We start from the raw sequence: 12,422 nt of genomic DNA on the forward strand, positions 1-12,422 counted from the left end.
TTTCTATCGGTGAAAGATCCGGAGAGCGAGCCGGCCAGGGAAGCAATTCAATCTGGTTATTGACGAAGAACCTTTGGACAATGCGTGCCACGTGTGGTCGCGCATTATCCTGTGGAAATATGGCTGTGGCCGAGCCCTGAATGTAAGGAAGGACAACTGGCTCCAGCACCTCGGATATGTAGCGCCGGCTATTTAAAGTACCGGCAATGCGTACTAGAGGCGTGCGAGAGTAATTTCCAATACCGCCCCATACCATAATACCCGGTGCAAGACCAGTGTGGCGGTGCATAATGCAGCTGTCCAGCATCCTCTCTCCACGATGTCTCCACACTCGAATCCGACCATCGTGGTGCTGCAGACAGAAGCGTGCCTCGTCAGTAAAGACAACGTCATTCCATTCTGCCGGCCACATCCGTCTGTCATCACACCATTGGCGACGGAGACGTGTGTGGTTCTGCGTCAATCGTAGACGAAACAAGTCTTGCGGACAGACCACTCTGCTGTAAACGGCGTCGAATGGTACGCGCAGACACTGGATGATGCGTTACAGACGCAATGTGCTGTGCTATGGTTCGGGATGTCACTGAGCAATCCGTCACCGCCATGCCCACAATTTGCCTATCAGCACGTGCAGTGGTGCACCGAGGTGAATGCGATCGACCACGTCGGTCCGTCGTACCCTCCTGCATCCAACGGTCACATATCCGCATTACAGTTGTTTGGTTTCGTCCAACACGACTAGCGATTTCTCTGTATGATAATCCACAATCTCGGTAAGCCACTATCCTTCCTCTGTCGAACTCGGATACTTGATCAAACGATGTTCGCTGTTGTCTACGAGGCATAACCGATCGTCTTGTGAAACAACCACAAGGTAAACACACGTGCCGAACGTACACTCGTCGAAATCGCCAAGCCTTAAATGGCGCTATGAGGTGGCGCCACAGGCGCGTGTGATGTGCGTCTGCGCTGAAATTCTAATCAGTTGCATATCTCATCGCTGCAAACCCATGGTGTAAATTTCACTTGATTCGGATGCTTCCTTCAGGGTGTTGCATTTACGGTGGCCAGCAGTGTACAATACCTTGTGGATAGTATGCCACAATGAATACAGGCATGCATCAATGGAAGAGGACGTGCTACTGGGTATTAGAGGTATCAGTGTGTACAGCAATCTGGACCACCATCTCTGTAGGTCTCTCTGTATGCATGCAATGTGTGGTTTTTATGAGCAATAAAAAGGGCGGGAATGGTATTATGTTGATCTCTATTCCAATTTTCTGTACAGGTTCCGCAACTCTCGGAACCGAGGTGATGCAAAACAGCGCCAGAAATATGACGTAAGGATGAAATGGAATCTCTAAATGGTGATTGATTGTTAAAATAAAGTTATAACAGTCTTCGAAAAATTTATAGAATCGAATCATACGCTAGACCACACAACTCGCTAGTAGCCCAGAAATGCAAGTCACTACGACCAAAATAATACAGAAGTAGTCCCCTTGTAACGTGCGCGTATGGGGCACACAATACTCGTTAAAGCCTGTACTATGGTAAGTGAGCGGGCTTCACCTTATGAGAAAGGAGTTTTGTATAGATATCGACCGCGTGTACCTGAATGGTGGCAAATCAGACTTACAACCACTCTGTAATAACAATGATCCGTCAAGTAAGTCCAAAATGCAATTACACGTCAAGATGGAACAAAAGCAACACTGAACATGCTACCAATTTGATAATAATACGGTCGCCAGCCTAATTAGGCATTAACTGAGTTTCTTCCCTGTACGAGTTGGTGTATATTCATGAACAACAACACGTAGTAACACTGCATAATATAGTAAAATTTTAGAACCAGAAAATCTATTGAACTGATAGTTTCACGTTCTGTACTGATATGAAAAAAAAGCCATGAATACATAACACTACACTATAATGTATACTACAAAACTTCGTACTGTCTATTGATCTGACTAAAATCGGACATAGGTTACCCTAGAAATAGCACTTTCGAGCCACTCGCAAAATGTCAATTTTGATAAAGATAAAACACTGATAAATTTTGACTTTTATATTGACTTTAACTTTTGCTGGTCAAACCAATTTAGAACACTTCAGAATTCAAATGAAAAACGGGGGGGGTCCTGAAACTGTTATGATCACTGTATTAAAAAATTTGATTACTGAAATTATTTTGCGTTCAAGATTTCCAGTATATGAGTTACTACTCTTTTCATCTTATCTACTGCTCATTTAAATACCTTTATATATGTCTCGAAATAATTAAACTTCATTACTATATCAATATTAAAGTTATCTTTCAACTTCGTTAGACCTTCGTTATTCATTTACTGGTTCATTAACAAAACAGTTCTTTGAACACCATTCTAGCATAGCTAGATCTGCAAGTAATTATTATTAACACAAAATTTAATTTGTCATATCGGGACACTCGGATTGCACAACATTTGGAAAGGACCCTGTCTAGGTTAGTTGTGAGGATAATTAAATGATGGGAAAGTTCTGGTAAAATTTAGGTTATTATTGAACCGTTCACTCTCTGGTCCATACGAATACAGTACTAAAAGTTTCAACCTACTTGTATCGATGCGGCGGTTGGCGGCCGGCGAGATGGCGAGGCACAGAGCACACATACAACCACAGCTATGACTCTTGACGTATCGGCACTGTATTTCTTCTTAGCGTCGTAATACTTTTCCATTTAGTGCCTATGGAATTTAGCCATGCTGTGTGGGCGTTGGAACGGCATACCCGAGGCTCAGTGAAACTACATCTTCCAGGAGAGCCTCCTCGCTCCAGAAGGTGTTGCTCAGACCAATGCCCAACTCCGACTACTACTGCTGAGCCCGTTATGCCGTGCAGTGCCCGCGCGCATTTTCCCGCGCTCGCCTGCCATCCACCTTTTACCGCTCGCTTACAGACAGGGTATTCACCCGAGGTTTTGCATTCTACATATCCTAACACATTGCCTACGTATGGACCAGACGCACAGTTACAATTTTAAACATCTTACAACAGTCTCAACATTTGTTACATTTCAAATCTATTACAATATTACTTCACATTTGACATAAACATTAATATTCACTCTGAAACTTGTTTACAGTTTTCTTAACATAATGACATGAAACAAAAAAGAAATGAAATCAGAACATCAATTACACAAGTTTATCGAAAATTCAGATGGGAATAATTACTTATATGTGGTATATTACAGAGTCGTTGTTGTTACACACCTTTAGTCACACGGATAAAGCAGAGAGAATGCGCTACACCCAGTTTTTGTTTGATGCAGCACATATTTATTCTCAGGATGGAGGCGGAAAAAACAAGAATACACTCTTTGGTTGGCACTGGACGAAATTTCGTCTAGTCAGTTAGTTCACAGCCACAAGATCGTGAACTAATCCTGCATTTTAACAATAAGTCACGATTTAGCCTTAAATTCCTGCATGCTCCAGTAAGAGAAAACGAGTTGACTTGCGTGAAGTGACCGCAGCGCCACGGTTGCCAGTCTCTACGGTACTCGCAGAACTACAGCGGGAACCAAGGGAGTCCGATAACGCTGATGTAGCAGTGCCCCCTTGATTTGTGAAGTATGCAACCCTTAACATTTGATTCGTACTCCATTTACAGGGTGTTTCAAAAATGACCGGTGTATTTGAAACGGCAATACAAACTAAACGAGCAGCGATAGAAATACACCGTTTGTTGCAATATGCTTGGGACAACAGTACTTTTTCAGGCAGACAAACTTTCGAAATTACAGTAGTTACAATTTTCAACAACAGATGGCGCTGCGGTCTGGGAAACTCTATAGTACGATATTTTCCACATATCCACCATGCGTAGCAATAATATGGCGTAGTCTCTGAATGAAATTACCCGAAACCTTTGACAACGTGTCTGGCGGAATGGCTTCACATGCAGATGAGATGTACTGCTTCAGCTGTTCAATTGTTTCTGGATTCCGGCGGTACACCTGGTCTTTCAAGTCTCCCCACAGAAAGAAGTCACAGGTGTTCATGTCTGGCGAATAGGGAGGCCAATCCACGCCACCTCCTGTATGTTTCGGATAGCCCAAAGCAATCACACGATCATCGATGTATTCATTCAGGAAATTAAAGACGTCGGCCGTGCGATGTGGCCGGGCACCATCTTGCATAAACCACGAGGTGTTCGCAGTGTCGTCTAAGGCAGTTTGTACCGTCACAAATTCACGAAGAATGTCCAGATAGCGTGATGCAGTAATCGTTTCGGATCTGAAAAATGGGCCAATGATTCCTTTGGAAGAAATGGCGGCCCAGACCAGTACTTTTTGAGGATGCAGGGACGATGGGACTGCAACATGGGGCTTTTCGGTTCCCCATATACGCCAGTTCTGTTTATTGACGAAGCCGTCCAGGTAAAAATAAGCTTCGTCAGTAAACCAAATGCTGCCCACATGCATATCGCCGTCATCAATCCTGTGCACTATATCGTTAGCGAATGTCTCTCGTGCAGCAATGGTAGCGGCGCTGAGGGGTTGCCGCGTTTGAATTTTGTATGGATAGAGGTGTAAACTCTGGCGCTTGAGACGATACGTGGACGTTGGCGTCATTTGGACCGCAGCTGCAACACGGCGAACGGAAACCCGAGGCCGCTGTTGGATCACCTGCTGCACTAGCTGCGCGTTGCCCTCTGTGGTTGCCGTACGCGGTCGCCCTACCTTTCCAGCACGTTCATCCGTCACGTTCCCAGTCCGTAGAAATTTTTCAAACAGATCCTTTATTGTATCGCTTTTTGGTCCTTTGGTTACATTAAACCTCCGTTGAAAACTTCGTCTTGTTGCAACAACACTGTGTTCTAGGCGGTGGAATTCCAACACCAGAAAAATCCTCTGTTCTAAGGAATAAACCATGTTGTCTACAGCACACTTGCACGTATTGAACAGCACACGCTTACAGCAGAAAGACGACCTACAGAATGGCGCACCCACAGACTGCGTTGTCTTCTATATCTTTCACATCACTTGCAGCGCCATCTGTTGTTGAAAATTGTAACTACTGTAATTTCGAAAGTTTGTCCGCCTGAAAATGTACTGTTGTCCCAAGCATATTGCAACAAACGGTGTATTTCTATCGCTGCTCGTTTAGTTTTTATAGCCGTTTCAAATATACCGGTCATTTTTTAAACACCCTGTATGATATCTGCTGTCCATGTTACCGGTTGCGAAAACTGGAGATGATTTAGCTGTGCCCATATGAACTGTACATCTACATACATACTCCACAGCGCACCGTGGTGTGTGGCGGAAGCTACCCTGTACCATTATTAGACATTTCCTTACCAGTTTCATTTTCAAGAAGAACGAGAGAAAAACGACTATCTATATACCTCCGTATAAGCCCAAATTTTTCTTATCTTCGCTGGACGTTCAAAACCAATAAAAGACAACCGCTATAAAGGCAGCATGAATCTACATTTTACAGATACTAAAATGATTGACTGCCCCTCCTCAATAGAAAAACAGGGAAGGAATTTAATGAGACTGACGAATGCAGTCTGGCAACGTTCGTTCTCCTCGGATCATCGACAAACGGATACCTCCATGACTATGCTGTACAAAAGTCTTTTTAAATAGGATTACGTGCGTACGACGACTGTTGTACTTATTTGTAACTTGAAATAGGTTTAACGCTGCGTTTTTTCTTTTCCCGGTGCGTCAAACATTCCATCACTTATTGGGAGAGCACCCGGTATATTAGTCCGCAGCTCGTGGTCGTGCGGTAGCGTTCTCGCTTCCCGCGCCTGGGTCCCCGGGTTCGATTCCCGGTGGGGTCAGGGATTTTCTCTGCCTCGTGATGACTGCGTGTTGTGTGCTGTCCTTAGGTTAGTTAGGTTTAAGTAGTTCTAAGTTCTAGGGGACTGATGACCATAGATGTTAAGTCCGGTATATTATAGAACTTGTGTACCAATATTTCGGTTGACAGTCGATCAGCCCTCCTCAACCTGAGGCCCTTATAAGACTTTTAACGCTCTTTACAGTGTGGATTAAACGCACATGGGTCAAAGATAACACTTTTGGTAACAAAAGCGCCAGTCAGAAGTATGGGAGGTGTACAAGTATGTTGTAATGCTAGGCAGCGGAGATTTAGAACAACTTTTTTTTTTAGAGCGCAGACGTGTAATGAGAGATTATCATGATATCGAGCTGGAAACCCTTATCTCGGTTGCGGAGCTTGCCAGCTAATTGTATTTCTACGCTTTCCTTGAACACGGAATCCCAGTAGGACGAGTCTGTGGACATCATTTTAATTGCCTCGTAACCCCTGGAATGGTCAGTGTATAACACTACCACTGTTCTTTATTTACGTTCTGACACTGTATTGGTGACCAGTTATGATATATAGCAACAGTGCAGTGTTACCCTCTGTAAGGAAGTGAAAGTCACAATTACGTAAATATTTAAACAGTAACAAACAAAATTTTACCTACCCACACTGTTCAAAGAATGAAGAAAAAACGGTCGCCAGCCTAATTAGGCATAGAAATGTGTAAGATCTCTTTTCAAAGATTAAGGTAAAAGCAGCTTTAACGAACAGACACAGCCTATACTTTTTCACACGAGAGTGCAATGAACTCTGTCACTAGCAGATGTTGACTTTAGAGAAAGTGCTAACAGTTATAGAAGAACAAAGCTATTTGCATTAATACAACAGATTATGACACACACTGTTGTCTTCAGGTCTTAGTCAAACTGAATGGTTTCAATAACATTCCTATTAATATTTACTATAAAATTATAAATTGGACATAGATTTAATATCAGTTTTCAAACACACTTCTATCTGACATGAAATGTGAATAAAGCTCACTGCAAAACTATAAATTGGGCATTGGGTTAGTCTCTCTTTTACCAATTACTTTTCTATCTGACATGGGAATAACAAAAGAGTTCACTAGCAAATTATTTCTCACTTTCATCTGAATAAAAGAAGTTACTGTTATCATAGATAGTGGTCTTTTTGTTAATTGTTATCTAGCACGAGCACAATAGACAAACTGTGGATCCTATTACATTATTAATATGCACTTTCGATACACAAGAGGAGCAAGCACTTAGCGAGAATGAGTATAAAACTTCCCAAAGTTACAGTTCTCAACCCTCACTGCAGTGAGACACAAATTTGACATATTTATAAGATACTGACTCACCTTTTGGAATTTACAACAGGCAGCACTATGATCATTTACTAGGCAAAACTTTATAAGTCTCAATTTTAAGAACTTTCAGTTTTGAAGTTGACAGCAACTGTTTTAATACCTCTTTGTACACTTTATTACTTTAAATTCTTATTTGCACTTATTTTTTTTAGCAAGCCCACAAACTTCAAATGGTTTTAATTGCAAAATTACTTTCAGGAAATATTATTTACTTCAGCACACTCTTTTGCCACATTAACTTTAACTTTCTTTTTACTGTGTTCAAGAGGCATTAATTAGTAAAACACTGGGGTTTAATGTTCGCTCAGTAAAGACACTCGGTAATCACTTTAGGATGGGAAGGATCCTAAGTGGAAATGTGACAGAGAATAAATCAAGGGAAATTTTCATAAATAGTATTTTTGTTTACCTTATAATTGAAAACTAATAAATCATCCACATGAGCTGATCCTTCACTGTACATTTCTACAATTCCTTCGTTTCGTTATAGTGATTGCGCCACGTGGTGGCGAGTGCATGTTGGTGGGTGGATTTGCGGGTGGAAATGCTGGACTCTCGTCATTTCTTGGCCGTGATTCCAGAGTAGTTCCAGCTCTTTATTCATCATCCGAGGCTTTGGCAAATTGGAAAACGGCACGAAAAGCCTCTATCGGCACCAGCGCAATACACAACTTTTACATGAGCAGTTGACAGTTTGGTAGCTCGCCCTCGACTAACTCTTGGTTCCACCTTTTTATCTATGCCAACCACATTTTGCGCGCGCTGCATGATTCCGTTCCCGTGGGGAACCACAACAGCTTTTATACATATAAATAACTAATAACCCTAAGTGAAGATCAACTTACACACAGTTTTAACAAGATATTTTGACCAAAACATATAGTTTGCACATATTTACAATTTTATAAAAAATTATTTAAACAAAATTATTCAATCTTAAAGATAACCAAAGAGAGGATATAAGAAAGACAAAACATGTCATAGTATATTACAGCGTACATATTACACAGATTACACTTCATATAAAAATATAATTAATCAGAAGAGAAATATTGGTCATCTTACTGTAGTGTTAGAAGTGGAAATACAGTGTTCAGCTCTGTAAATACCAACATGTGCCAGCCATTATAACCAGCCAAATACTTCATAAGCCCTGTATTCGCTGACTCTACACTTGCTTTAGAAGTGTAAAGTTTTATGCACGACTGACATTCTTGTGGAAAACAGTATTACCTTTGGCGCATGTGCGTTTACTCCATCGTGTTAAATGCCTTAAAAATCTTGCGACTCACATTGAGAACGGATGAAATATTGTCAGGCGAAATATTGATAAATAACGACGTAGTAATATCCCAGCTACACTCTTCATAAATGATAGAATAAAATTTCAAAATTTTTCCTCTTCCTAACCTTCAGGAGTTATTCACGACCGAGCTGTGAAATAATTCCATTCTTATGTAAAATACTTTAAATTAGATTTCACTCATATATTTCACGTTTACAAATGCGCGTACTATTTGGTTTATGGAATAAATTACACGTGTAATCTAAATGAAAATGGGTTTTATCCTTCGTAGATTGTTTACTACCCATTTTGCTTTACTTTTTTCCGATCTTATAACACAATAATGAAAATTTAATAACATACTCATCATACATAAAGTAATGCGAAAAGAAGGATGTAGATATAACTCCACCTTAACATCTGACTTTCCACCGCTATGTTTGTTGAAAACTGTATTCCGACAGCCAAACGAATTCATATTTCACTGGTAGCCACATCCTCACAATAACTTCTTTCATAGGTCTCACAGTACAAAAATATATTCACCTTCAGTTAAATGTTAGTAGGTGATATCCAGTTTTAAGTTCACTGCTTATTTTTCCGCTAATCGACCATCACATACTAAATTATTTTTTTCTTTCTTTTTCAGGTATGTTATTTTCTCTGTCGCCTACTGAGAAACCACTCTGTATATTGTAAGTAACCATACTATACACAAGAAGGATAATGATCTGTCTAGTGCTATTAGCAACGTAAGTACTATGAAAGTGAATATTTCTGGAAATGCACCGTGTAGAGATATGTGAATTTATTTACTCAGTATTTCTAATTACTTATCTTTATCTTAATGAAAAAATTGTCTTGCATGATTTAAAAAGACAGGACAGGGCAACAAAGACAAGGGAGCCATGGTTTGCAATTTTTCAACACCCTAGACCCCAGCTCTGTAAAAAGCGTCAAAATTTTTGTGTGTGGACAGAATGAATGCCATCAGTCGTTTCATAATCGGTGTTTGCGTTTCTTGAAATTAATGATGAATGGCACGTGTGACACATATCTTAACGCAGTTCGGTTTTGTGAGTAATCAGAACATAAACTACACACGACGAGGAATAGCTGCCTAATTATTTTAGGAAGTGAAATGTTACGAAGTTGAATGTTACTATGATGTCATGACAGTGTGAAACATACCTTGATCTATACAAAATATCAAATAATCTTCATAGCAAATACATCTACTCCGAAAAGACGTGAAACGTGAGATAAATTTCCAAATAACCAATTTATTATTATTATTGTTATTATAATTATTATTGTCATTCGAATTTGTTCAACGGACAATCAAGGTGAACACATGATCAATAACATCTTATTCTTTCGCGTTTTAGATTCCCAATACTTCTTCATTCACACTCTCTTTTTCTTCCCTCTGTCAATGTCCTTCCTCTTATTATTTTGTGTTTTGATCTAGAATCCCTTGACTTTTTATATCTGTTCCCTGAACTGGAGCCTCTTTTCTATGCCTTTGTCTGTCATACCCAAAGCCTGTGAAACTTTCTGAACTTCCACAAATGACGACATTTTAGGTTTGCAGTTTCTGTCAGATTTTGATTAATTTTTTATCTGCCTTTTGTTATACACTCTACTAAAGTTGCCATAAAACTTAAACAATGCACCTACTCCTCCAATCCCATTTCCGAATTTGAGCCAAAATTTTTTGAAACTATTCTCCTATCACCTTTCTCGAAATTATTTAATAGCGTACCTGTGATTATGGTAAGGCGTAAAGATACCCGGTTTTAAACACCACTGTATTATCTCTCTACTTTGTATTAATATATAAGGATGCTTTATTGCGTATGTTATTCGTTAAGTGCAATGTTACATCCATTTTTCTTCGTTTATTTCTGTTAGTTTTCTCTTCCACAGAGTTTGGCTGGACTACTTCTCACACGTATTTAAAGTCTGGAACGTTCTATATTTTGCGCCGCTCGTGGTTTCGACCGGTTGGACCTCGTGGCCACGTCTTGTCGCGACGCTACCGCCGATTCCCAAACGTCGTGCCTCCCTCTCGGGCCAGCGAACCGCCCATATATATCGGCAAGCAAAGACCTCCTAAGGACATAACCCACAGACACCAACTCTTCCTTACAGATATTGGCAATGGGGCCGCAAGAGGGATAGTCAATACTACACCTGAGCCAGTGGCGCCCACCAATGGCTGCCATTTCCCACCTTGTGTATGTGATACTACCCCATCTGTATATGTGCAGATTGCTGTGCCATGAATTTCTCCCCTCAGTGTACAACAGCTATTGTCTTAAACTGCTCAAAAAACACTGGCTGGTGGTAGTCTTCTCCAGCGTCTCCTTGTGTCGAATCTGAGTAGCAGTATGTCTGACACGTACAACTTAGCCGCACATAAGAAAGCTTCGTGGTCTCAATGTTGTACATCGAAGCTCTGAATCTACCCTACAGAGGCGATAGAAAGAAACAGCTGGTGAGTGGATCTTCCAATCGTGGGGCGTTGGATAGCACTATGGTGCAAGTTGCTGCCAATGTGACGTCATTAACCCACCACACATCTCCTAGGATCCTCTGAGATATGGCCTTCTTTATTGCGTGTGTTGACGTCTTGCTGTTTCAAGTGTCACTGAGTTCAGAGGTGAAGTCGAAGAGCGCCACATTTACTATTCAGCTAAATTTACAAACCAACATGTCGCAATGGGGAATTTCGAAAAAGTGATCTTTCATTTGTGTTGCACGGTGTACATGCGTCCTTACAAGCTCCTATTTCTCATACCTTGCTACGCTGTCCATAAACAAAATGAACGTTGCCGGCAATGGGATGGTCCTGCCGTCAGCTACAAATACCGGTACTCTAAATTTTCTCAATTGTACACTCCTGGAAATGGAAAAAAGAACACATTGACACCGGTGTGTCAGACCCACCATACTTGCTCCGGACACTGCGAGAGGGCTGTACAAGCAATGATCACACGCACGGCACAGCGGACACACCAGGAACCGCGGTGTTGGCCGTCGAATGGCGCTAGCTGCGCAGCATTTGTGCACCGCCGCCGTCAGTGTCAGCCAGTTTGCCGTGGCATACGGAGCTCCGTCGCAGTCTTTAACACTGGTAGCATGCCGCGACAGCGTGGACGTGAACCGTATGTGCAGTTGACGGACTTTGAGCGAGGGCGTATAGTGGGCATGCGGGAGGCCGGGTGGACGTACCGCCGAATTGCTCAACACGTGGGGCGTGAGGTCTCCACAGTACATCGATGTTGTCGCCAGTGGTCGGCGGAAGGTGCACGTGCCCGTCGACCTGGGACCGAACCGCAGCGACGCACGGATGCACGCCAAGACCGTAGGATCCTACGCAGTGCCGTAGGGGACCGCACCGCCACTTCCCAGCAAATTAGGGACACTGTTGCTCCTGGGGTATCGGCGAGGACCATTCGCAACCGTCTCTATGAAGCTGGGCTACGGTCCCGCACACCGTTAGGCCGTCTTCCGCTCACGCCCCAACATCGTGCAGCCCGCCTCCAGTGGTGTCGCGACAGGCGTGAATGGAGGGACGAATGGAGACGTGTCGTCTTCAGCGATGAGAGTCGCTTCTGCCTTGGTGCCAATGATGGTCGTATGCGTGTTTGGCGCCGTGCAGGTGAGCGCCACAATCAGGACTGCATACGACCGAGGCACACAGGGCCAACACCCGGCATCATGGTGTGGGGAGCGATCTCCTACACTGGCCGTACACCACTGGTGATCGTCGAGGGGACACTGAATAGTGCACGGTACATCCAAACCGTCATCGAACCCATCGTTCTACCATTCCTAGACCGGCAAGGGAACTTGCTGTTCCAACAGGACAATGCACGTCCGCATGTATCCCGTGCCACCCAAC

This window comes from Schistocerca nitens, chromosome 10, assembly GCF_023898315.1.
Source record: "Schistocerca nitens isolate TAMUIC-IGC-003100 chromosome 10, iqSchNite1.1, whole genome shotgun sequence".
Classification (NCBI taxonomy): Eukaryota; Metazoa; Arthropoda; class Insecta; order Orthoptera; family Acrididae; genus Schistocerca; species Schistocerca nitens.